This window comes from Silene latifolia, chromosome 10, assembly GCF_048544455.1.
Source record: "Silene latifolia isolate original U9 population chromosome 10, ASM4854445v1, whole genome shotgun sequence".
NCBI classification, from domain to species: domain Eukaryota; kingdom Viridiplantae; phylum Streptophyta; class Magnoliopsida; order Caryophyllales; family Caryophyllaceae; genus Silene; species Silene latifolia.
The window spans coordinates 157,759,134-157,783,419 of record NC_133535.1 but is presented as its reverse complement, the minus strand read 5'-3'; positions in this window follow the sequence as shown (position 1 = coordinate 157,783,419).

Below are 24,286 nucleotides of genomic sequence, written 5' to 3'. Positions count from 1 at the left end.
TTGCAATATGTTGAAGATTAACAATTGTAGTGTGATTTCTATACGGATTAGATTAAAATTACAATTGTGTTTTATCAAACCGTTTTGTTTTGATCTTTCATTGCTCACGTTTTGAGCCGTGTAAAAATTTTTTTTGGCCTTTAAAGGCTCTCGGCATTTCAGCCGTTTTTAAAAAAAAAAAAAAAATTTTTTTTTTGGCCACTGGTACTGTTCACGTACAGCAGTACAGAGAAAAAAAAAAAAAAAAATTTCTGTTTTTTTTCGGCCTTTTATGCATAAAGTGTTTTTATGCTCTCGCTTGATTAGTGAAACGGTTCACCCACGTAAAATAAAGTTACTTTAAAACGATTTATTGTAACGGATTATCTCGGATTAAAATTAACTTGACTAAAGCGGTTTTGTCATGTAATTTTAATTATCTTTGGTGGTTTGGATAAAAATTAAACATAATTACGGAATTATGTCACGAATAATTTTAATTTAGTTGATGCATTTTATTTATCGTTAATTTTGAATGTTTTGAATGCCTTTTATTACGTATTTATTTAATTTTGCAAACGGTTGTAACTTAGTGTGGCCTTAGTAGAACGTGTTACCGTAATGATGGAACACGGTCTTGGTTGTATTTTGAGATCTCGTATCTCCATTTTTATTTCTTTTAATTACAGTTTTTATTTAGAATGTAAATAGGTTTATATTTTGTAAATATTAATTGTAATTTTGAGAAGACTAAAGACGGAGACCGGATGCTCACTCCCGCTACTTGGATCAAGATGGAACATCAAGACAAGCTTCTCGGGTCCAACGGTGGATTCCAAAGTTGTTTTATGTTCTTTTTTTATTAGGATAGGCCACACTAGGAATTCTTATTTACGTATTGCATTCATTTATTTTTTTTTCGTAACGATAATATGCATCATATTCCGCCTAAAAACCAAACCACCTAATTACTGCATGAAAACTGACACATATAGAGGTCACGAGTTAGTTTTCATTGACATTCTCATGTCACACGATTTTAAGCCATCACCTAAATTGATTCATTCACGCAGACGCTAGTTATTCGTTCACTTAAAATGAATTATAATTAAGTTGATGGGATCTTCCTCGTATAAACAAAAATTGAGAACGGTCTTTATAGGTCAAACTCTAATGAGTCCCTTCTTCGTCGGTAGGCATAATATGACCCCTTCTACGTCGGGTAAGTTGGAACCGATTGACCTATTTTATCTCAACACTATGGTCACTCGTACGATCCTGTGACTATGGTGGACTATAGATAGGATTTACGGAAATCTATCGACCAAGAGTTCTTCCGGAAGAATTAGCTAAACAGTTAGCTTATCAATTTACAGAAATTGAGTCTTGGGATCACTTGTATTATTCTTGAGGGAGATCAATTATACAAGTGCAATGAGTCTACACGATTAAAATGTATTTTAATAGACTTAAATCACCTCGATGAGTTGCTTATTTCGTTTTTGTTTTCTTTCTTTTTCAGTGTAGATCACGAAATTTAAAACTGCTAATAACAAATGGCTGGTTCTACTGATAACCCAATGCCAAGTGCCACATTGGACCGTGAGTCCCGGCTTCGGATCTTCATGAATCGGATGAATCGTCTACTCGATGAAGAATGATGGATCCAACCGGAGGCGGGAGGCGGCATTACGGAATGCCGCCGCCGCGATGGGAAGCTCAAATATCTATTAGAGCCCCTCGGCAAACCCAGTCCCACGGCTAGAGCTGCTTTGAAATCACCAAGTTTAATGATTTCGTATGGAAGCGGGTGCGATTAAAAACGTACTCATTTTTGCAATGGAATCCAATTTGCAGAAACGCTTCATAGCCCATGGTGCGAACAAGATTTTCACCACGCTCACCAAGGAATTCTCGAAAGCACCGAGAATCGTGACCTATGAGCATACCACTCGCTTCTTTGATGCGAGACTCGAAAGGCCAACCGGTTAGCCCACACATTCTCAGCATGATTGAGAATGTCGAGAAGCTGGAGACCTTTGATTGTAACATCAGCGAGAACATTGTTATCGACCGCATGCTTCATTCACTCCACGATGGTTTTCGCAATTCGGAGCGAATTACTATATGAATGATTTGAAGAAGACTCCCCATGAATCGCACTCCCTTCTCGTACGGACCGAGAAGGACATGAAGTTCAGTGGGAGCTCGAACAGGATGTTCTCGTTGTATCCAACAAAGGGAAAGGTAAGGGCAAAGCTCAGGCAAACCTAACGAAGAGGTAAACCGAAGTTCAAGAAGTCGGGTTCAGGTAAGAGTGGTCCTGGTGAGTCGAGCAACTCATCAGGCATGACAAAGAGCAAGAATGAAAACATGGAATGCCATCATTGCCACAAGACTGGGCATTGGAGGCGTACATGTCCTGTTTATCATGAGGACTTAAAGGCGGGTCGTGTTAAACTTTGTTGGTATGTCTTCTCTCTCTTCTACTTTTATTCATATGATTGAGATTAACCACGCAAGTTACGGAACTTGGGTACTTGATCCTGGTTGTGGTTCTCATCTGTGTAATCATGTGCGGGGGCTCCGAAACATCGAACCCCTCGTAAAGGGTGAGGTGGACTGCGTGTCGGGAATGGAGCAAGAGTAGCTGCCATCTCAAAGGGGACATATGTGATCCAGCTTCCTAGCGGATTTGAGTTGTCATTATATGATTGCTATTATGTTCCTAGTCTTTCGAAAAACATTATTTCGGCCGCACTTGACAAACTTGGTTTTTCATTTGTAATAGAAAATAATGCTTGCATTTTCTCTTTACACGATATGATTTATGGCAAGGCAGTCTCCATGAACGGAATTTATGTTTTAGATCAGACCACGGAAATATTACACGTAATGAATAAAAAGTTAAAGGTTGGTGACAAAGATCAAACGTATCTATGGCACTGCCGTATGGGACACATTAATGAGAAACGCGTAAAACAGCTCATCAAAAATGGAGCTATCTCGGCCTTTGATTTTCAATCATTTGGCACGTGTGAATCATGTCTCATCGGCAAGATGACTCGTATTTCCTTCAAAGGTGTTGGAATGCGCGCTGCTGACCTATTAGGACTCATACACACGGATGTATGTGGACCTATGTCAATCACCGCACGAGAAGGCTATAGGTATTTCATCACTTTCACGGACGATTTAAGTAGATATGGCTATGTCTACTTAATGAAGCACAAAAGTGAATCCTTTGAGAAATTCAAAGAATACCAAAATAGGGTACAGAACCTATTGGGTAGAAAGATTAAAACACTACGTTCAGATCGTGGTGGCGAGTATCTTTCTCACGAGTTTGATCAACACCTAAAGGACTGTGGGATTGCCCTACAGTTAACTCCACCTGGAACACCTCAATTGAATGGTGTGTCCGAACGGAGAAATCGAACTTTACGTGATATGGTTCGATCCATGATGAGTCACACGGTTTTACCTGATTCATTATGGGGTTATGCTCTTTTGTCAGCCGCTCTAATACTTAACCGAAGTCCGTCTAAAGCTGTTGACAAGACTCCATATGAACTATGGAAGGGAACGGTCCCTAACTTGTCCTTTATACGGGTTTGGGGCTGCGAGGCTTATGTCAAGTGGAGACACGAGGATAAGCTCGGCCCGCGATCGGTCAAGACATTCTTTATAGGTTATCCTAAAGGAACCCTTGGTCATTACTTTTATTCGCCAACCGAACAACGTGTTTTTGTTGCGGCTAGTGCGACATTCTTAGAGAAGAAATTTCTCGAGAATGCAAAGAGTGATAGAACCTTCGACCTGTCGGAGATTCCAGAACCAAATACCGAGCAACTATTGGAGGAACCTATTCCTTCAATCCCTGCTGCGGTTAACATTCCTGAGGAACCTAGGAGGTCGGGAAGAGTCTCTATTCCTCCGGACAGATACATTGGTCTGGTCGAGGAACATGACATAGATGACATTCTACTCTTAACGAGTAGTGAACCCGCAACCTATAAAGGTGCCATGACCGATTCGACTCAAAGCTATGGCTTGAGGCCATGCAATCCGAGATGGACTCCATGTATGAGAACAACGTGTGGGATCTTGTTGACTTACCTGCTAAGGTTCGTCCCCTTCAATGCAAATGGCTTTACAAGATAAAGCATTCTGTGGAAGGTCAACAAGATATCTACAAAGCACGACTAGTTGCTAAAGGTTTCACCCAAGTGCCAGGTTTGCACTACGATGAGATCTTTGCACCCGTAGTAATCTTTGCGTTCCATTCAGATTATCTTAGCGATTGCCGCTTTTCATGACTATGAAATTTGGCAAATGGACGTGAAAACCGCCTTCTTAAACGGCTTTTTGGAGGAAGAGTTGTACATGGTACAACCCGAAGGTTTCATCGATCCAGTACATCCTAAGAAAGTGTGCAAGCTTAAGCGTTCCATTTATGGACTTAAGCAAGCATCAAGGAGTTGGAATCATCGCTTCGACCAAGTGATAAAAGAAAATGGATTTACTCGATCGGTCGAGGAACCATGTCTATATATCAAGTCGAGTGGGAGCAAGATTGTCTTCCTAATATTGTATGTTGACGACATACTCCTGATTGGGAATGACATACCTCTCTTAACTTCGGTGAAAGTATGGTTGAAAAACCATTTCCAGATGAAAGATCTGGGTGAGGCACAAAGAATTCTAGGCATCCGTATCTATCGAGATAGATCACGACGGATGCTATCTCTCGATCAGAGTCTTACATAGACAAAGTCCTAGAGAGATTCAGCATGACTAACTCCAAGAAGGGGTTTCTTCCTATGGCTCCAGGGGTGCATTTGAGCAAGTCTCAGGCACCAGAGACACCGGAAGAGAAAGAGCGCATGGCACGGATCCCTTATGCTTCGGCTATAGGATCAATCATGTATGCCATGATATGCACACGTCCTGACGTGGCATATGCATTGAGTATGACAAGTCGATTCCAACAGCATCCAAGTGAATCACATTGGCTGGCTGTCAAGAACATTCTTAAGTACCTCCGGAGGACTAAAGATTGGGCATTGACTTATGGAGGCTCTCAAAAGCTATGCGCAACCGATTCTGCAGATGCTAGCTTCCAAACGGATCGAGATGACTCGAAATCTCGGTCTGGATTCGTTTTTACTCTTAATGGCGCTGCGATCGGTGGAAGAGTTCAAGCAAACGATTCAGATTCTACGATCGAGTCCGAGTACTATCTTTGCGTCGAAGCTACAAAGGAAGCAATATGGATGCGTCAATTCTTACATGGACTATCCGTAGTGCCTAGTTCGAATGACCCGATCACCATCTATTGCGACAATAGTGGTGCCATCTTCCAAGCTAAGGAGCCAAAGTCTAGCAACAAGTCTAGACATGTACAACGGAAAGCTCATCTAATCCGTGATTACGTGGAGCAAAAGGAAGTAGTAATAGAAAAGATTGCTACAGATGATAACATAGCAGATCCTCTCACTAAACCATTACGACAAGATAAGCATGAAGGGCACGTTAATTCCATGGGAATTAAACGTGTTCCTAAGTTGTAGTACTCTTTTATGGATCAGATTCATTCCCTTTTGTACTCTATACAACATCATCGTTTTGATATTTATATATTTTGTTTTTCATGTGGATTTGTACGACAAATTTTGAACACCACAAAGTGAATTGAACGAACATTATATTTTTCAGTCCTTAATTGCCCTCATGAGTGATAACTCGCAATTATTTTGTGACGTTGGTTGATGGTGGGTTCAACGAGCCATAAGTCAACAGGTTGGTGACCAATCACAGAGGCGATTTATACGGATATTTCGTAGGACACAATTGTGACATCGACGTGGAGTCCTAAATGTTTTATAACATTCGTTGCCGGGTCGTGGATAGGACTTCCATGGTGATCCTAAGAGTCGATTCTTTTAACTATCGATTGTCTCTTGAGACTAAGGCAGATTTTGGGTGACTTTGGTTTCTTTCTCACGGTCATCCGTAGGGGGCCAAGTAGATTTTTTCTGGGTCATTTCATGCTTGCTTAGATCGGAAGGAGTCGAGTTGAAGGAAATATTCAGCCTTTATCGGGTACTCGATATTTCTCAGGGCCACTCGAGGAGTCAGAATCGAAATGCATGGCCATGCTCGGATACGGATTCGTTTTATCGTTAAGTTACTCTTTAGTCGGGAAACCACTCTAGATACGGATCGATTGTAAAATACGACCTTTGTGGATCCAGATCTGCAAATTGTTTTACATTGAGTGGGAGAAATTTTAAATGAATATGAGAATCGGTTATCGCACATACACTTGTACGGACAAGTGGGAGTTTGTTGGAGCTTGTGTCCTCCAGTTAGTGCGGATAACGTCATTGCACATACACTTGTACGGACAAGTGGGAGCTTGTTGGGGTTGGTGTCCTTAACAGTTAGTGCAAGGACTTATAAACCTCTAAAAGGATCAAAGGGCATACTTTTGGTATTATTATCAGTTGATCCACGTTTATCAATAATGGTTGGCTTGCTAGATAAGTTTGACGTTATTGTCATACGATGGCGTGTGATCAACTGGTCCCTAAAAGTCACACCTATAGGATACGTTTGAGTGATGTGACGGTATGAAAATACAGTCATGTAGATGCCAATTTTGACTAACCAGTTAGTCTGAGTTATTTGACTAATAATTAGTCAAAATATGATGTTGAGATCTTATATTGAATACGGATTAAATATCATGGGCTAAAGGCGAATTAACCAGTTAATTCGTAAAATTAAATATAAGTGTTTTATATTTAATTAAATGTATATTGAATATAATTATACAATACTGTTTTGTCGGACATGTATTAATAATTCAACTAACCCGTATTATTAGTTGATGCCTTAATTTCCGATAACCGATAACAGTTTATAATGAAACCGCGTCGTATACACTTTGTAAGCTATGGACCGGACCACGAGTTTAAGAGAAGAGGAAATGAAAAGCCCATTTCCCTCCTCTCACTCGGTTTGGCCGAGACTTGCATAGACAAAAGGGGAGTTTTCTCCTCTTGTCTAACCTAATTCATTTGGCTAAAAATTATTAGGGTTTTTGGGAATTGTGCCTCCTGAATTCCGGATCTCTCATCCAACACAAACTCACAAAACAATCCCCTCGATATTGCAAGGCAATTAGGGGATTCTCTCTAGCACAAGGGCATTACTCGGACATCTTGGGTGCAACGATTAGGAGGGGATCTAACTTGATCTCTCATTGCCTTTTGCACTAGGACCGAAGGTTATTTCTATATCTTTATCGTTTCTTTATGTTTTTCGTTTTATGACTATAAACTACATATAAATTTTACGTTATAATCCTTAATTCGAAGGGTAGTATACGGATATTAACCCACAATACCGGCACCCACCAATGTCTTCCGTTGTTACTCAAATTTTGCGTGGCCACTTTATCTGACCCGAGGAACTTTCTTTGTGATTTCCGGAGAATTTTCTTCCAGGACCCTGGAATCCCGAAAAACCGTGTATTATACACTTCAATTTGAGCCGTTCGGGAGGTCGTACCGGACCCAGTTTCTTTTTCTCCCGGTTTTCTATCACGCGTCCGAGGTTATTTCAGGAGTTAACCTATTCGATTCAGCCTCTAATAACGAGCATTAATCAATTTTTCACGATTATCCGAAGTTCGACGAATACTGGTTTATGGCATACCGGCACCCCGAAATGTCTTCGGTTGCTACTCAAATTTTACGTGACCGTTTTATCTGACCCGAGGAACTTTCTATGTGATTTCCGGAGAATTTTGTTCCGGGACGCTGAAATCCCGAAAAACCGTGTATTATACACTTCAATTTGAGACGTTCGGGAGGTCGTACCGGACCCAGTTTATTTTACTCCCGGTTTTTCTATCATGCGTCCAAGGTAATTTCAAGAGTTAACCTATTCGATTCAGCCTCTAATAAATAGCATTAAACGAGCATTAATCCATTTTTCACGATTATCCGAGTTCGACAAATACTGGTTTATAGCATACCGGCACCCACAAATGTCTTCCGTTGCTACTCAAATTTTGCGTGGCCGCTTTATTTGACCCGAGGAACTTTCTATGTGATTTCCGGAGAATTTTGTTCCGGGACCCTGGAATCTCGAAAAACCGTGTATTATACACTTCAATTTGAGCCGTTCGGGAGGACGTACCGGACCCAGTTTCTTTTTCTCCCAGTTTTTCTATCACGCGTCCGAGGTCATTTCAGGAGTTAACCTATTCGATTCTGCCTCTAGTAATTAGCATTAATCCATTTTTCACGATTATCCGAGGTTCGACGAATGCTGGTTTATGGCATACCGGCACCCCCAAATGTCTTCCGTTGCTACTCAAATTTTGCGTAGCCGCTTTATCTAACCCGGGGAACTTTCTATGTGATTTCCGGAGAATTTTGTTCCAGGACCCTGGAATCCCGAAAAACCGTGTATTATACACTTCAATTTGTGTCGTCCGGGAGGTCGTACCGGACCCAGTTTATTTTCCTCCCGGTTTTTCTATCACGCGTCCGAGGTCATTTCAGGAGTTAACCTATTCGATTCAGCCTCTAATAATGAGCATTAATCCATTTTTCACGATTATATGAGGTTCGACGAATGCTGGTTTATGGCATACCGGCACCCCAAATGTCTTCCGTTGCTACTCAAATTTTGCGTGGCCGCTTTATCTGACCCCAGGAACTTTCTATGTGATTTATGGAGAATTTTGTTCCAGGAGCCTGGAATCCCGAAAAACCGTGTATTATACACTTCAATTTGAGCCGTTCGGGAGCTTGTACCGGACCCAGTTTCTTTTTCTCCCGGTTTTTCTATCATGCGTCCGAGGTCATTTTAAGAGTTAAACTATTCGATTCAGCCTCTAATAACGAGCATTAAACGAGCATTAATCCATTTTTCACGATTTTTGAGGTTCGACGAATACTGGTTTATGCATACCGGCACCCCCAAATGTCTTCCGTTGTTACTCAAATTTTGCGTGGCTGCTTTATCTAGCCCGAGGAACTTTCTATGTAATTTCCGGAGAATTTTGTTCCGGGACCCAGGAATCCCGAAAAACCGTGTATTATACACTTCAATTTGAGCCGTTCGGGAGGTCGTACCGGACCCAGTTTCTTTTTCTCCGGGTTTTTCTATCAAGCGTCCGAGGTCATTTCAAGAGTTAACCTATTCGATTCAGCCTCTAATAACGAGCATTAGACGAGCATTAATCAATTTTTCACGATTATCCGATGTTCGACGAATACTGGTTTATGGCATACCGGCACCCCGAAATGTCTTCGGTTGCTACTCAAATTTTACGTGACCGCTTTATCTGACCCGAGGAACTTTCTATGTGATTTTCGGAGAATTTTGTTCCGGGACCCTAGAATCCCGAAAAACCGTGTATTATACACTTCAATTTGAGCCGTTCGGGAGGTCGTGCCGTACCCAGTTTCTTTTTCTCCCGGTTTTTCTATCATGCGTCCGAAGTCATTTCAGGAGTTAACCTATTCGATTTAGCCTCTAATAACGAGCATTAAACGAGCATTAATCCATTTTTCACGATTATCCGAGGTTCGACGAATGCTAGTTTACGGCATACCAGCACCCCCAAATGTCTTCCGTTGCAACTCAAATTTTGCGTGGCCGCTTTATCTGACCCGAGGAACTTTCTATGTAATTTCCGGAGAAATTTGTTCCAGGACCCTGGAATCCCGAAAATCCGTGTATTATATACACTTTAATTTGAGCCGTTCGGGAGGTCGTGCCGGACCCAGTTTCTTTTTCTCCCGGTTTTTCTATCACGCGTCCGAAGTAATTTGAGGAGTTAACCTATTCTATTCAGCCTCTAAAAACGAGCATTAAACGAGCATTAATCCATTTTTCACGATTATCCGAGGTTCGACGAATACTGGTTTATGGCATACCGGCACCCCCAAATGTCTTCCCTTGCTACTCAAATTTTGCGTGGCCGCTTTATCTGACCCCAGGAACTTTCTATGTGATTTATGGAGAATTTTGTTCCAGGAGCCTGGAATCCCGAAAAACCGTGTATTATACACTTCAATTTGAGCCGTTCGGGAGCTTGTACCGGACCCAGTTTCTTTTTCTCCCGGTTTTTCTATCATGCGTCCGAGGTCATTTCAAGAGTTAAACTATTCGATTTAGCCTCTAATAACGAGCATTAAACGAGCATTAATCCATTTTACACGATTTTTGAGGTTCGACGAATACTGGTTTATGCATACCGGCACCCCCAAATGTCTTCCGTTGTTACTCAAATTTTGCATGGCTGCTTTATCTGGCCCGAGGAACTTTCTATGTAATTTCCGGAGAATTTTGTTCCGGGACCCAGGAATCCCGAAAAACCGTGTATTATACACTTCAATTTGAGCCGTTCGGGAGGTCCTACCGGACCCAGTTTATTTTACTCCCGGTTTTTCTATCATGCGTCCAAGGTAATTTCAAGAGTTAACCTATTCGATTCAGCCTCTAATAAGTAGCATTATACGAGCATTAATCCATTTTTCACGATTATCCGAGTTCGACAAATACTGGTTTATAGCATACCGGCACCCACAAAAGTCTTCCGTTGCTACTCAAATTTTGCGTGGCCGCTTTATTTGACCCGAGGAACTTTGTATGTAATTTCCGGAGAATTTTGTTCCGGGACCCAGGAATCCCGAAAAACCGTGTATTATACACTTCAATTTGAGCCGTTCGGGAGGTCGTAAATCGGACCAGTTTCTTTTTTTCCCGGTTTTTCTATCAAGCGTCCGAGGTCATTTCAAGAGTTAACCTATTCGATTCAGCCTCTAATAACGAGCATTAGACGAGCATTAATCAATTTTTCACGATTATCCGATGTTCGACGAATACTGGTTTATGGCATACCGGCACCCAGAAATGTCTTCGGTTGCTACTCAAATTTTACGTGACCGCTTTATCTGACCCGAGGAACTTTCTATGTGATTTTCGGAGAGTTTGGTTCCGGGACCCTAGAATCCCGAAAAACCGTGTATTATACACTTCAATTTGAGCCGTTCGGGAGGTAAATGCGGACCCAGTTTATTTTATTCCGGTTTTTCTATCATGCGTCCAAGGTAATTTCAAGAGTTAACCCATTCGATTCAGCCTCTAATAAATAGCATTATACGAGCATTAATCCATTTTTCACGATTATCCGAGTTCGACAAATACTGGTTTATAGCATACCGGCACCCACAAATGTCTTCCGTTGCTACTCAAATTTTGTGTGGCCGCTTTATTTGACCCGAGGAACTTTCTATGTGATTTCCGGAGAATTTTGTTCCGGGACCCTGGAATCTCGAAAAACCGTGTATTATACACTTCAATTTGAGCCGTTCGGGAGGACGTACCGGACCCAGTTTCTTTTTCTCCCAGTTTTTCTATCACGCGTCCGAGGTCATTTCAAGAGTTAACCTATTCGATTCTGCCTCTAGTAATTAGCATTAATCCATTTTTCACGATTATCCGAGGTTCGACGAATGCTGGTTTATGGCATACCGGCACCCCCAAATGTCTTCCGTTGCTACTCAAATTTTGCGTAGCCGCTTTATCTAACCCGGGGAACTTTCTATGTGATTTCCGGAGAATTTTGTTTCGGGACCCGGAATCCCGAAAAACCGTGTATTATACACTTCAATTTGTGTCGTCCGGGAGGTCGTACCGGACCCAGTTTATTTTCCTCCCGGTTTTTCTATCACGCGTCCGAGGTCATTTTAGGAGTTAACCTATTCGATTCAGCCTCTAATAATGAGCATTAATCCATTTTTCACGATTAGATAAGGTTCGACGAATGCTGGTTTATGGCATACCGGCACCCCAAATGTCTTCCGTTGCTACTCAAATTTTGCGTGGCCGCTTTATCTGACCCCAGGAACTTTCTATGTGATTTATGGAGAATTTTGTTCCAGGAGCCTGGAATCCCGAAAAACCGTGTATTATACACTTCAATTTGAGCCGTTCGGGAGCTTGTACCGGACCCAGTTTCTTTTTCTCCCGGTTTTTCTATCATGCGTCCGAGGTCATTTCAACAGTTAAACTATTCGATTCAGCCTCTAATAACGAGCATTAAACGAGCATTAATCCATTTTTCACGATTTTTGAGGTTCGACGAATACTGGTTTATGCATACCGGCACCCCCAAATGTCTTCCGTTGTTACTCAAATTTTGCGTGGCTGCTTTATCTGGCCCGAGGAACTTTCTATGTAATTTCCGGAGAATTTTGTTCCGGGACCCAGGAATCCCGAAAAACCGTGTATTATACACTTCAATTTGAGCCGTTCGGGAGGTCGTACCGGACCCAGTTTCTTTTTCTCCCGGTTTTTCTATCAAGCGTCCGAGGTCATTTCAAGAGTTAACCTATTCGATTCAGCCTCTAATAACGAGCATTAGACGAGCATTAATCAATTTTTCACGATTATCCGATGTTCGACGAATACTGGTTTATGGCATACCGGCACCCCGAAATGTCTTCGGTTGCTACTCAAATTTTACGTGACCGCTTTATCTGACCCGAGGAACTTTCTATGTGATTTTCGGAGAATTTTGTTCCGGGACCCTAGAATCCCGAAAAACCGTGTATTATACACTTCAATTTGAGCCGTTCGGGAGGTCGTACCGGACTCAGTTTATTTTACTCCCGGTTTTTCTATCATGCGTCCAAGGTAATTTCAAGAGTTAACCCATTCGATTCAGCCTCTAATAAATAGCATTATACGAGCATTAATCCATTTTTCACGATTATCCGAGTTCGACAAATACTGGTTTATAGCATACCGGCACCCACAAATGTCTTCCGTTGCTACTCAAATTTTGCGTGGCCGCTTTATTTGACCCGAGGAACTTTCTATGTGATTTTCGGAGAATTTTGTTCCGGGACCCTGGAATCTTGAAAAACCGTGTATTATACACTTCAATTTGAGCCGTTCGGGAGGACGTACCGGACCCAGTTTCTTTTTCTCCCAGTTTTTCTATCACGCGTCCGAGGTCATTTCAGGAGTTAACCTATTCGATTCTGCCTCTAATAATGAGCATTAATCCATTTTTCACGATTATATGAGGTTCGACGAATGCTGGTTTATGGCATACCGGCACCCCCTAATGTCTTCCGTTGCTACTCAAATTTTGCGTGGCCGCTTTATCTGACCCCAGGAACTTTCTATGTGATTTATGGAGAATTTTTTTCCAGGAGCCTAGAATCCCGAAAAACCGTGTATAATACACTTCAATTTGACTCGTTCGGGAGCTTGTACCGGACCCAGTTTCTTTTTCTCCCGGTTTTTCTATCATGCGTCCGAGGTCATTTCAAGAGTTAACCTATTCGATTCAGCCTCTAATAACGAGCATTAAACGAGCATTAATCCATTTTTCACGATTTTCGAGGTTCGACGAATACTGGTTTATGCATAGCGGCACCCCCAAATGTCTTCCGTTGCTACTCAAATTTTGCGTGTCTGCTTTATCTGGCCCGAGGAACTTTCTATGTAATTTCCGGAGAATTTTGTTCCGGGACCCAGGAATCCCGAAAAACCGTGTATTATACACTTCAATTTGAGCCGTTCGGGAGGTCGTACCGGACCCAGTTTATTTTACTCCCGGTTTTTCTATCATGCGTCCAAGGTAATTTCAAGAGTTAATCTATTCGATTCAGCCTCTAATAAATAGCATTATATGAGCATTAATCCATTTTTCACGATTATCCGAGTTCGACAAATACTGGTTTATAGCATACCGGCACCCACAAATGTCTTCCGTTGCTACTCAAATTTTGCGTGGCCGCTTTATTTGACCCGAGGAACTTTCTATGTGATTTCCGGAGAATTTTGTTCCGGGACCCTGGAATCTCGAAAAACCGTGTATTATACACTTCAATTTGAGCCGTTCGGGAGGACGTACCGGACCCAGTTTCTTTTTCTCCCAGTTTTTCTATCACGCGTCCGAGGTCATTTCAGGAGTTAACTTATTCGATTCTGCCTCTAGTAATTAGCATTAATCCATTTTTCACGATTATCCGAGGTTCGACGAATGCTGGTTTATGGCATACCGGCACCCCCAAATGTCTTCCGTTACTACTCAAATTTTGCGTAGCCGCTTTATATAACCCGGGGAACTTTCTATGTGACTTCCGGAGAATTTTGTTCCAGGACCCTGGAATCCCGAAAAACCGTGTATTATACACTTCAATTTGTGTCGTCGGGAGGTAAATCAGGACCAGATTTATTTTCTTCCCGTTTTTCTATCACGCGTCCGAGGTCATTTCAGGAGTTAACCTATTCGATTACGCCTCTAGTAATTAGCATTAATCCATTTTTCACGATTATCCGAGGTTCGACGAATCTTGGTTTATGGCATACCGGCACCCCAAATGTCTTCCGTTACTACTCAAATTTTGCGTAGCCGCTTTATATAACCCGGGGAACTTTCTATGTGACTTCCGGAGAATTTTGTTCCAGGACCCTGGAATCCCGAAAAACCGTGTATTATACACTTCAATTTGTGTCGTCCGGGAGGTCGTACCGGACCCAGTTTATTTTCCTCCCGGTTTTTCTATCACGCGTCCGAGGTCATTTCAGGAGTTAACCTATTCGATTCAGCCTCTAATAATGAGCATTAATCCATTTTTCACGATTATATGAGGTTCGACGAATGCTGGTTTATGGCATACCGGCACCCCCAAATGTCTTCCGTTGCTACTCAAATTTTGCGTGGCCGCTTTATCTGACCCCAGGAACTTTCTATGTGATTTATGGAGAATTTTTTTCCAGGAGCCTAGAATCCCGAAAAACCGTGTATTATACACTTCAATTTGACCCGTTCGGGAGCTTGTACCGGACCCAGTTTCTTTATCTCCCGGTTTTTCTATCATGCGTCCGAGGTCATTTCAAGAGTTAACCTATTCGATTCAGCCTCTAATAACAAGCATTAAACGAGCATTAATCCATTTTTCACGATTTTCGAGGTTCGACGAATACTGGTTTATGCATAGCGGCACCCCCAAATGTCTTCCGTTGCTACTCAAATTTTGCGTGGCTGCTTTATCTGGCCCGAGGAACTTTCTATGTAATTTCCGGAGAATTTTGTTCCGGGACCCAGGAATCCCGAAAAACCGTGTATTATACACTTCAATTTGAGCCGTTCGGGAGGTCGTACCTGACCCAGTTTCTTTTTCTCCCGGTTTTTCTATCAAGCGTCCGAGGTCATTTCAAGAGTTAACCTATTCGATTCAGCCTCTAATAACGAGCATTAGACGAACATTAATCAATTTTTCACGATTATCCGAAGTTCGGCGAATAATGGTTTATGGCATACCGGCACCCCGAAATGTCTTCGGTTGCTACTCAAATTTTACGTGACCGCTTTATCTGACCCGAGGAACTTTCTATGTGATTTCCGGAGAATTTTGTTCTGGGACCCTAGAATCCCGAAAAACCGTGTATTATAGACTTCAATTTGAGCCGTTCAGGAGGTCGTACCGGACCCAGTTTATTTTACTCTCGGTTTTTCTATCATGCGTCCAAGGTAATTTCAAGAGTTAACCTATTCGATTCAGCCTCTAATAAATAGCATTATACGAGCATTAATCCATTTTTCACGATTATCCGAGTTCGACAAATACTGGTTTATAGCATACCGGCACCCACAAATGTCTTCCGTTGCTACTCAAATTTTCCGTGGCCGCTTTATTTGACCCGAGGAACTTTGTATGTAATTTCCGGAGAATTTTGTTCCGGGACCCAGGAATCCCGAAAAACCGTGTATTATACACTTTAATTTGAGCCGTTCGGGAGGTCGTACCGGACCCAGTTTCTTTTTCTCCCGGTTTTTCTATCAAGCGTCCGAGGTCATTTCAAGAGTTAACCTATTCGATTCAGCCTCTAATAACGAGCATTAGACGAGCATTAATCAATTTTTCACGATTATCCAAGTTCGGCGAATCTTGGTTTATGGCATACCGGCACCGAAATGTCTTCGGTTGCTACTCAAATTTCACGTGACCGCTTTATCTGACCCGAGGAACTTTCTATGTGATTTCCGGAGAATTTTGTTCCGGGACCCTAGAATCCCGAAAAACCGTGTATTATACACTTCATTTTGAGCCGTTCGGGAGGTCGTACCGGACCCAGTTTATTTTACTCCCGGTTTTTCTATCATGCGTCCAAGGTAATTTCAAGAGTTAACCCATTCGATTCAGCCTCTAATAAATAGCATTATACGAGCATTAATCCATTTTTCACGATTATCCGAGTTCGACAAATACTGGTTTATAGCATACCGGCACCCACAAATGTCTTCCGTTGCTACTCAAATTTTGCGTGGCCGCTTTATTTGACCCGAGGAACTTTCTATGTGATTTCCGGAGAATTTTGTTCCGGGACCCTGGAATCTCGAAAAACCGTGTATTATACACTTCAATTTGAGCCGTTCGGGAGGACGTACCGGACTCAGTTTCTTTTTCTCCCAGTTTTTCTATCACGCGTCCGAGGTCATTTCAAGAGTTAACCTATTCGATTCTGCCTCTAGTAATTATCATTAATCCATTTTTCACGATTATCCGAGGTTCGACGAATGCTGGTTTATGGCATACCGGCACCCCCAAATGTCTTCCGTTGCTACTCAGATTTTGCGTAGCCGCTTTATATAACCCGGGGAGTTTTCTATGTGACTTCCGGAGAATTTTGTTCCAGGACCCTGGAATCCCGAAAAACCGTGTATTATACACTTCAATTTGTGTCGTCCGGGAGGTCGTACCGGACCCAATTTATTTTCCTCCCGGTTTTTCTATCACGCGTCCGAGGTCATTTCAGGAGTTAACCTATTCGATTCTGCCTCTAGTAATTAGCATTAATCCATTTTTCACGATTATCCGAGGTTCAACGAATGCTGGTTTATGGCATACCGGCACCCCCAAATGTCTTCCGTTACTACTCAAATTTTGCTTAGCCGCTTTATATAACCCGGGGAACTTTCTATGTGACTTCCGGAGAATTTTGTTCCAGGACCCGGAATCCCGAAAAAAACCGTGTATTATACACTTCAATTTGTGTCGTCCGGGAGGTCGTACCGGACCCAGTTTATTTTCCTCCCGGTTTTTCTATCACGCGTCCGAGGTCATTTCAGGAGTTAACCTATTCGATTCAGCCTCTAATAATGAGCATTAATCCATTTTTCACGATTATATGAGGTTCGACGAATGCTGGTTTATGGCATACCGGCACCCCCAAATGTCTTCCGTTGCTACTCAAATTTTGCGTGGCCGCTTTATCTGACCCCAGGAACTTTCTATGTGATTTATGGAGAATTTTTTTCCAGGAGCCTAGAATCCCGAAAAACCGTGTATTATACACTTCAATTTGACCCGTTCGGGAGCTTGTACCGGACCCAGTTTCTTTATCTCCCGGTTTTTCTATCATGCGTCCGAGGTCATTTCAAGAGTTAACCTATTCGATTCAACCTCTAATAACGAGCATTAAACGAGCATTAATCCATTTTCACGATTATTCGAGGTTCGACGAATCTTTTGGTTTATGCATAGCGGCACCCCCAAATGTCTTCCGTTGCTACTCAAATTTTGCGTGGTCGCTTTATCCGACCCGAGGAACTTTCTATGTGATTTCCGGAGAATTTTGTCAGGGACCGGGAATCCCGAAAAACCGTGTATTATACACTTCAATTTGAGCCGTTCGGAGAGGTACTCGACCCAGTTTCTTTTTCTCCCGGTTTTTCTATCAAGCGTCCGAGGTCATTTCAAGAGTTAACCTATTCGATTCAGCCTCTAATAACGAGCATTAGACGAGCATTAATCAATTTTTCACGATTATCCGAAGTTCGACGAATATTGGTTTATGGCATACCGGCACCCCGAAATGTCTTCGGTTGCTACTCAAATTTTACGTGACCGCTTTATCTGACCCGAGGAACTTTCTATGTGATTTCCGGAGAATTTTGTTCTGGGACCCTAGAATCCCGAAAAACCGTGTATTATAGACTTCAATTTGAGCCGTTCAGGAGGTCGTACCGGACCCAGTTTATTTTACTCCCGGTTTTTCTATCATGCGTCCAAGGTAATTTCAAGAGTTAACCTATTCGATTCAGCCTCTAATAAATAGCATTATACGAGCATTAATCCATTTTTCACGATTATCCGAGTTCGACAAATACTGGTTTATAGCATACCGGCACCCACAAATGTCTTCCGTTGCTACTCAAATTTTGCGTGGCCGCTTTATTTGACCCGAGGAACTTTGTATGTAATTTCCGGAGAATTTTGTTCCGGGACCCAGGAATCCCGAAAAACCGTGTATTATACACTTCAATTTGAGCCGTTCGGGAGGTAAATCAGGACCCAGTTTCTTTTTCTCCCGGTTTTTCTATCAAGCGTCCGAGGTCATTTCAAGAGTTAACCTATTCGATTCAGCCTCTAATAACGAGCATTAGACGAGCATTAATCAATTTTTCACGATTATCCGAAGTTCGGCGAATAATGGTTTATGGCATACCGGCACCCCGAAATGTCTTCGGTTGCTACTCAAATTTTACGTGACCGCTTTATCTGACCCGAGGAACTTTCTATGTGATTTCCGGAGAATTTTGTTCCGGGACCCTAGAATCCCGAAAAACCGTGTATTATACACTTCATTTTGAGCCGTTCGGGAGGTCGTACCGGACCCAGTTTATTTTACTCCCGGTTTTTCTATCATGCGTCCAAGGTAATTTCAAGAGTTAACCTATTTGATTCAGCCTCTAATAAATAGCATTATACGAGCATTAATCCATTTTTCACGATTATCCGAGTTCGACAAATACTGGTTTATAGCATACCGGCACATACAAATGTCTTCCGTTGCTACTCAAATTTTGCGTGGCCGCTTTATTTGACCCGAGGAACTTTCTATGTGATTTCCGGAGTATTTTGTTCCGGGACCCTGGAATCTCGAAAAACCGTGTATTATTATACACATCAATTTGAGCCGTTCAGGAGAACGTACCGGACCCAGTTTCTTTTTCTCCCAGTTTTTCTATCACGCGCCCGAGGTTATTTCAGGAGTTAACCTATTCGATTCTGCCTCTAGTAATAAGCATTAATCCATTTTTCACGATTATCCGAGGTTCGACGAATGCTGGTTTATGGCATACCGGCACCCCCAAATGTCTTCCGTTACTACTCAAATTTTGCATAGCCGCTTTATCTAACCCGGGGAACTTTCTATATGATTTCCGGAGAATTTTGTTCCAGGACCCTGGAATCCCGAAAAACCGTGTATTATACACTTCAATTTGTGTCGTCCGGGAGGTCGTACCGGACCCAGTTTATTTTCCTTCGGTTTTTCTATCACGCGTCCGAGGTCATTTCAGGAGTTAACCTATTCGATTCAGCCTCTAATAATGAGCATTAATCCATTTTTCACGATTATATGAGGTTCGACGAATGCTGGTTTATGGCATACCGGCACCCCCAAATGTCTTCCGTTGCTACTCAAATTTTGCGTGGCCGCTTTATCTGACCCCAGGAACTTTCTATGTGATTTATGGAGAATTTTGTTCCAGGAGCCTGGAATCCCGAAAAACCGTGTATTATACACTTCAATTTGAGCCGTCCGGGAGCTTGTACCGGACCCAGTTTCTTTTTCTCCCGGTTTTTCTATCATGCGTCCGAGGTCATTTCAAGAGTTAACCTATTCGATTCAGCCTCTAATAACGAGCATTAAACGAGCATTAATCCATTTTTCACGATTTTCGAGGTTCGACGAATACTGGTTTATGCATACCGGCATTTCCAAATGACTTCCGTTGCTACTCAATTTTTGCATGGCCGCTTTATCTGACCCGAGGAACTTTCAATGTGATTTCCGGAGAATTTTGTTCCGGGTCCCTGAAATCCCGAAAAACCGTGTATTATACACTTCAATTTGAGCCGTTCGGGAGCTTGTACCGGATCCAGTTTCTTTTTCTCCCGGTTTTTCTATCACGCGTCCGATGTCATTTCAGGAGTTAACCTATTCGATTCAGCCTCTAATAACGTACATTAAACGAGCATTAATCCATTTTTCACGATTATCCGAGGTTCGACGAATGCTGGTTTATGGCATACCGGCACCCCCAAATGTCTTCCGTTGCTAATTAAATTTTGCGTGGCCGGTTTATCTGACCTGAGGAACTTTTATGTGATTTCCGGATAATTTTGTTCCGGGACCCTGGAATTCCGAAAAACCGTGTATTATACACTTCAATTTGAGCCGTTCGGGAGGTCGTACCGGACCCAGTTTCTTTTTCTCCCGGTTTTTCTATCACGCGTCCGACGTCATTTCAGGAGTTAACCTATTCGATTCAGCCTCTAATAACGAGCATTAATCCATTTTTCACGATTATCCGAGGTTCGACGAATGCTGGTTTATGGCATACCGACACCCCCAAATGTCTTCCGTTGCTACTCAAATTTTGCGTGGCCGCTTTATCTAACCCGAGGAACTTTCAATGTGATTTCCGGAGAATTTTGTTCCGGGACCCTGGAATCCCGAAAAACCGTGTATTATACACTTCAATTTGAGCCGTTCGGGAGGTCGTACCGGATCCAGTTTCTTTTTCTCCCGGTTTTTCTATCACGCGTCCGATGCCATTTCAAGAGTTAACCTAGCCTCTAGTAACGAGCATTAATCCATTTTTCACGATTATCCGAGTTTCGACGTATGCTGTTTTATGGCATACCGACATCCCCAAATGTCTTCCGTTGCTACTCAAATTTTGCGTGGCCGCTTTATCTTACCCAATGAACTTTCTTTGTAATTTCCGGAGAATTTTTTTCCGGGACCTGGAATCCCGAAAAACCGTGTATTATACACTTCAATTTGTGTCGTTTGGGAGGTCGTACCGGACCCAGTTTCTTTTTCTCCCTGTTTTTCTATCACGCGTCCGAGGTCATTTCAAGAGTTAACCTATTCGATTCAGTCTCTAATAACGTACATTAAATGAGCATTAATCCAATTTTCACGATTATCCGAGGTTCGACGAATGCTGCTTTATGGCATACCGGCACCCCCAAATGTCTTCCGGTACTAATAAAATTTTGCGTGGCCGGTTTATCTAACCTGAGGAACTTTCTATGTGATTTCCGGATAATTTTGTTCCGGGACCCTGGAATCCCGAAAAACCGTGTATTATACACTTCAATTTGAGCCGTTCGGGAGGTCGTACCGGACCCAGTTTCTTTTTTTTCCCGGTTTTTCTATCACGCGTCCGAGGTCATTTCAGGAGTTAACCTATTCGATTCAGCCTCTAATAACGACCATTAATCCATTTTTCACGATTATCCGAGGTTCGACGAATGCTGGTTTATGGCATACCGTGTTGGGGTTGGTGTCCTTAACAGTTAGTGCAAGGACTTATAAACCTCTAAAAGGATCAAAGGGCATACTTTGGTATTATTATCAGTTGATCCACGTTTATCAATAACGGTTGGCTTGCTAGATAAGTTTGACGTTATTGTCATACAGATGGCGGTGATCAACTGGTCCCTAAAAGTCACACCTATAGGATACGTTCGAGAGATGTGACGGTATGAAAATACTGACATGTAGATGCCAAATCGACTAACGAGTTAGTCGAGTTATTTGACTAGTAATTAGTCAAAAATATGATGTTGAGATATTATATTTAATACGGATTAAATATCATGGGCTAAGGCGAATTAACCAGTTAATTCGTAAAATTAAATATAAACGATTTATATTTAATTAAATGTATATTGAATATAATTATACAATACTGTTTTTTTGTCGGACACGCATCAATAATTCAGCTAACCCGTATTATTAGCTGATGCCTTAATTTCCGATAACCGATAACAGTTTATAATCAGACCGTGTCATATGCATTTAGCCATTAGGATTCGGACCACGAGTTCAAGTGAAGAGGAAATCAAAAAGCCCACGGGCTCTCCTCATACTCGGTTTGGCCGAAACACACAAAAGGAGAGCTCCTCTCCTTTTGTGATCTAGACAATTCATTTTACAGAAAACTAGGGTTTTGGAGACAGTTTCTCTCTGAAACCTAGATCTCACATCTCGAAAACCTCACATCAGTTCTCCCAATATTGCAAGGCAATCGGAGAACACCATCTAGCCAAGGGCATATCTCGGACAAGTCTTGGGTGCAACAATTAGGAGGGAATCTCGTTTGATTTCTGTTCTTTACGCCGCACTATAAAGGACCCGAGGTTATTTCTTGTTCCTTATCGTTTCTATTGTATTTATGTTTTATGACAATAATCACATGATTAAATTTACGTTATAGTCCTAAATTTAAAGGGTAGTATACGGATATTAACCCACATACCGACACCCCCAAATGTCTTCCGTTGCTACTCAAATTTTGCGTGGCCGCCTTATCTAACCCGAGGAACTTTCAATGTGATTTCCGGAGAATTTTGTTCCGGGACCCTGGAATCCCGAAAAACCGTGTATTATACACTTCAATTTGAGCCGTTCGGGAGCTCGTACCGGACCCAGTTTCTTTTTCTCCCTGTTTTTCTATCACGCGTCCGAGGTCATTTCAGGAGTTAACCTATTCGATTCAGCCTCTAGTAACGAGCATTAATCCATTTTTCAAGATTATCTGAGGTTCGACGAATGCTGGTTTTTGGCATACCGGCACCCCCAAATGTCTTCCGTTGCTACTCAAATTTTGCGTGGCCGCTTTATCTAACCCGAGCAACTTTCTATGTGATTTCCGGAGAATTTTGTTCCGGGACCCTGGAATCCCGAAAAACCGTGTATTATACACTTCAATTTGAGCCGTTCGGGAGGTCGTACCGGACCCAGTTTCTTTTTCTCCCTGTTTCTCTATCACGCGTCCGAGGTCATTTCAGGAGTTAACCTATTCGATTCAGCCTCTCGTAACGAGCATTAATCCATTTTTCAAGATTATCCGAGGTTCGACGAATGCTGGTTTTTGGCATACCGGCACCCCCAAATGTCTTCCGTTGCTAATTAAAATTTTGCGGGCCGGTTTATCTGACCTGAGGAACTTTCTATGTGATTTCCGGATAATTTTGTTCCGGGACCCTGGAATTCCGAAAAACCGTGTATTATACACTTCAATTTGAGCCGTTCGGGAGGTCGTACCGGACCCAGTTTCTTTTTCTCCCGGTTTTTCTATCACGCGTCCGACGTCATTTCAGGAGTTAACCTATTCGATTCAGCCTCTAATAACGAGCATTAATCCATTTTTCACGATTATCCGAGGTTCGACGAATGCTGGTTTATGGCATACCGACACCCCCAAATGTCTTCCGTTGCTACTCAAATTTTGCGTGGCCGCTTTATCTAACCCGAGGAACTTTCAATGTGATTTCCGGAGAACTTTGTTCCGGGACCCCGGAATCCCAAAAAAACCGTGTATTATACACTTCAATTTCAGCCGTTCGGGAGGTAAATCGGACCAGCTTTTTTTTTCTCCCTGTTTTTCTATCACGCGTCCGAGGTCATTTCAGGAGTTAACCTATTCGATTGAGCCTCAAATAACGAGCATTAATCCATTTTTCACGATTATCCGAGGTTCGACCAATGCTGGTTTATTGCATACCGGCAACCCTAAATGTATTCCGTTGCTACTCAAATTTTGTGCGGCTGCTTTATCTGACCTTAGAAGCATTCTTTGTAATTTCCGCAGAATTTTATTCCGGGACCTGGAATCCCGAAAATCCGTGTATTATACACTTCAATTTGAGCCATTCGGGAGGTCGTACCGGACCCAGTTTATTTTCCTCTCGGTTTTTCTATCACGCATCCGAGGTCATTTCAGGAGTTAACCTATTCGATTCAGCCTCTAATAATAAGCATTAATTCATTTTCACGATTATATGAGGTTCAACAAATGCTGGTTTATGGCATACCGGCACCCCCAAATGTCTTCCGTTGCTACTTAAATTTTGCGTGGCCGCTTTATCTGACCCCAGGAACTTTATATGTGATTTCTGGAGAATTTTGTTCCAGGAGCCTGGAATCCCGAAAAACCGTGTATTATATACACTTCAATTTGAGCCGTTCGGGAGCTTGTACCGGACCCAATTTTTTTTTCTCCCGGTTTTTCTATCATGCGTCCGAGGTCATTTCAAGAGTTAACCTATTCGATTCAGCCTCTAATAACGAGCATTAAACGAGTATTGATCCATTTTTCACGATTTTCGAGGTTCGACGAATACTGGTTTATGCATACCGGCACCCCCAAATGTCTTCTGTTGCCACTCAAATT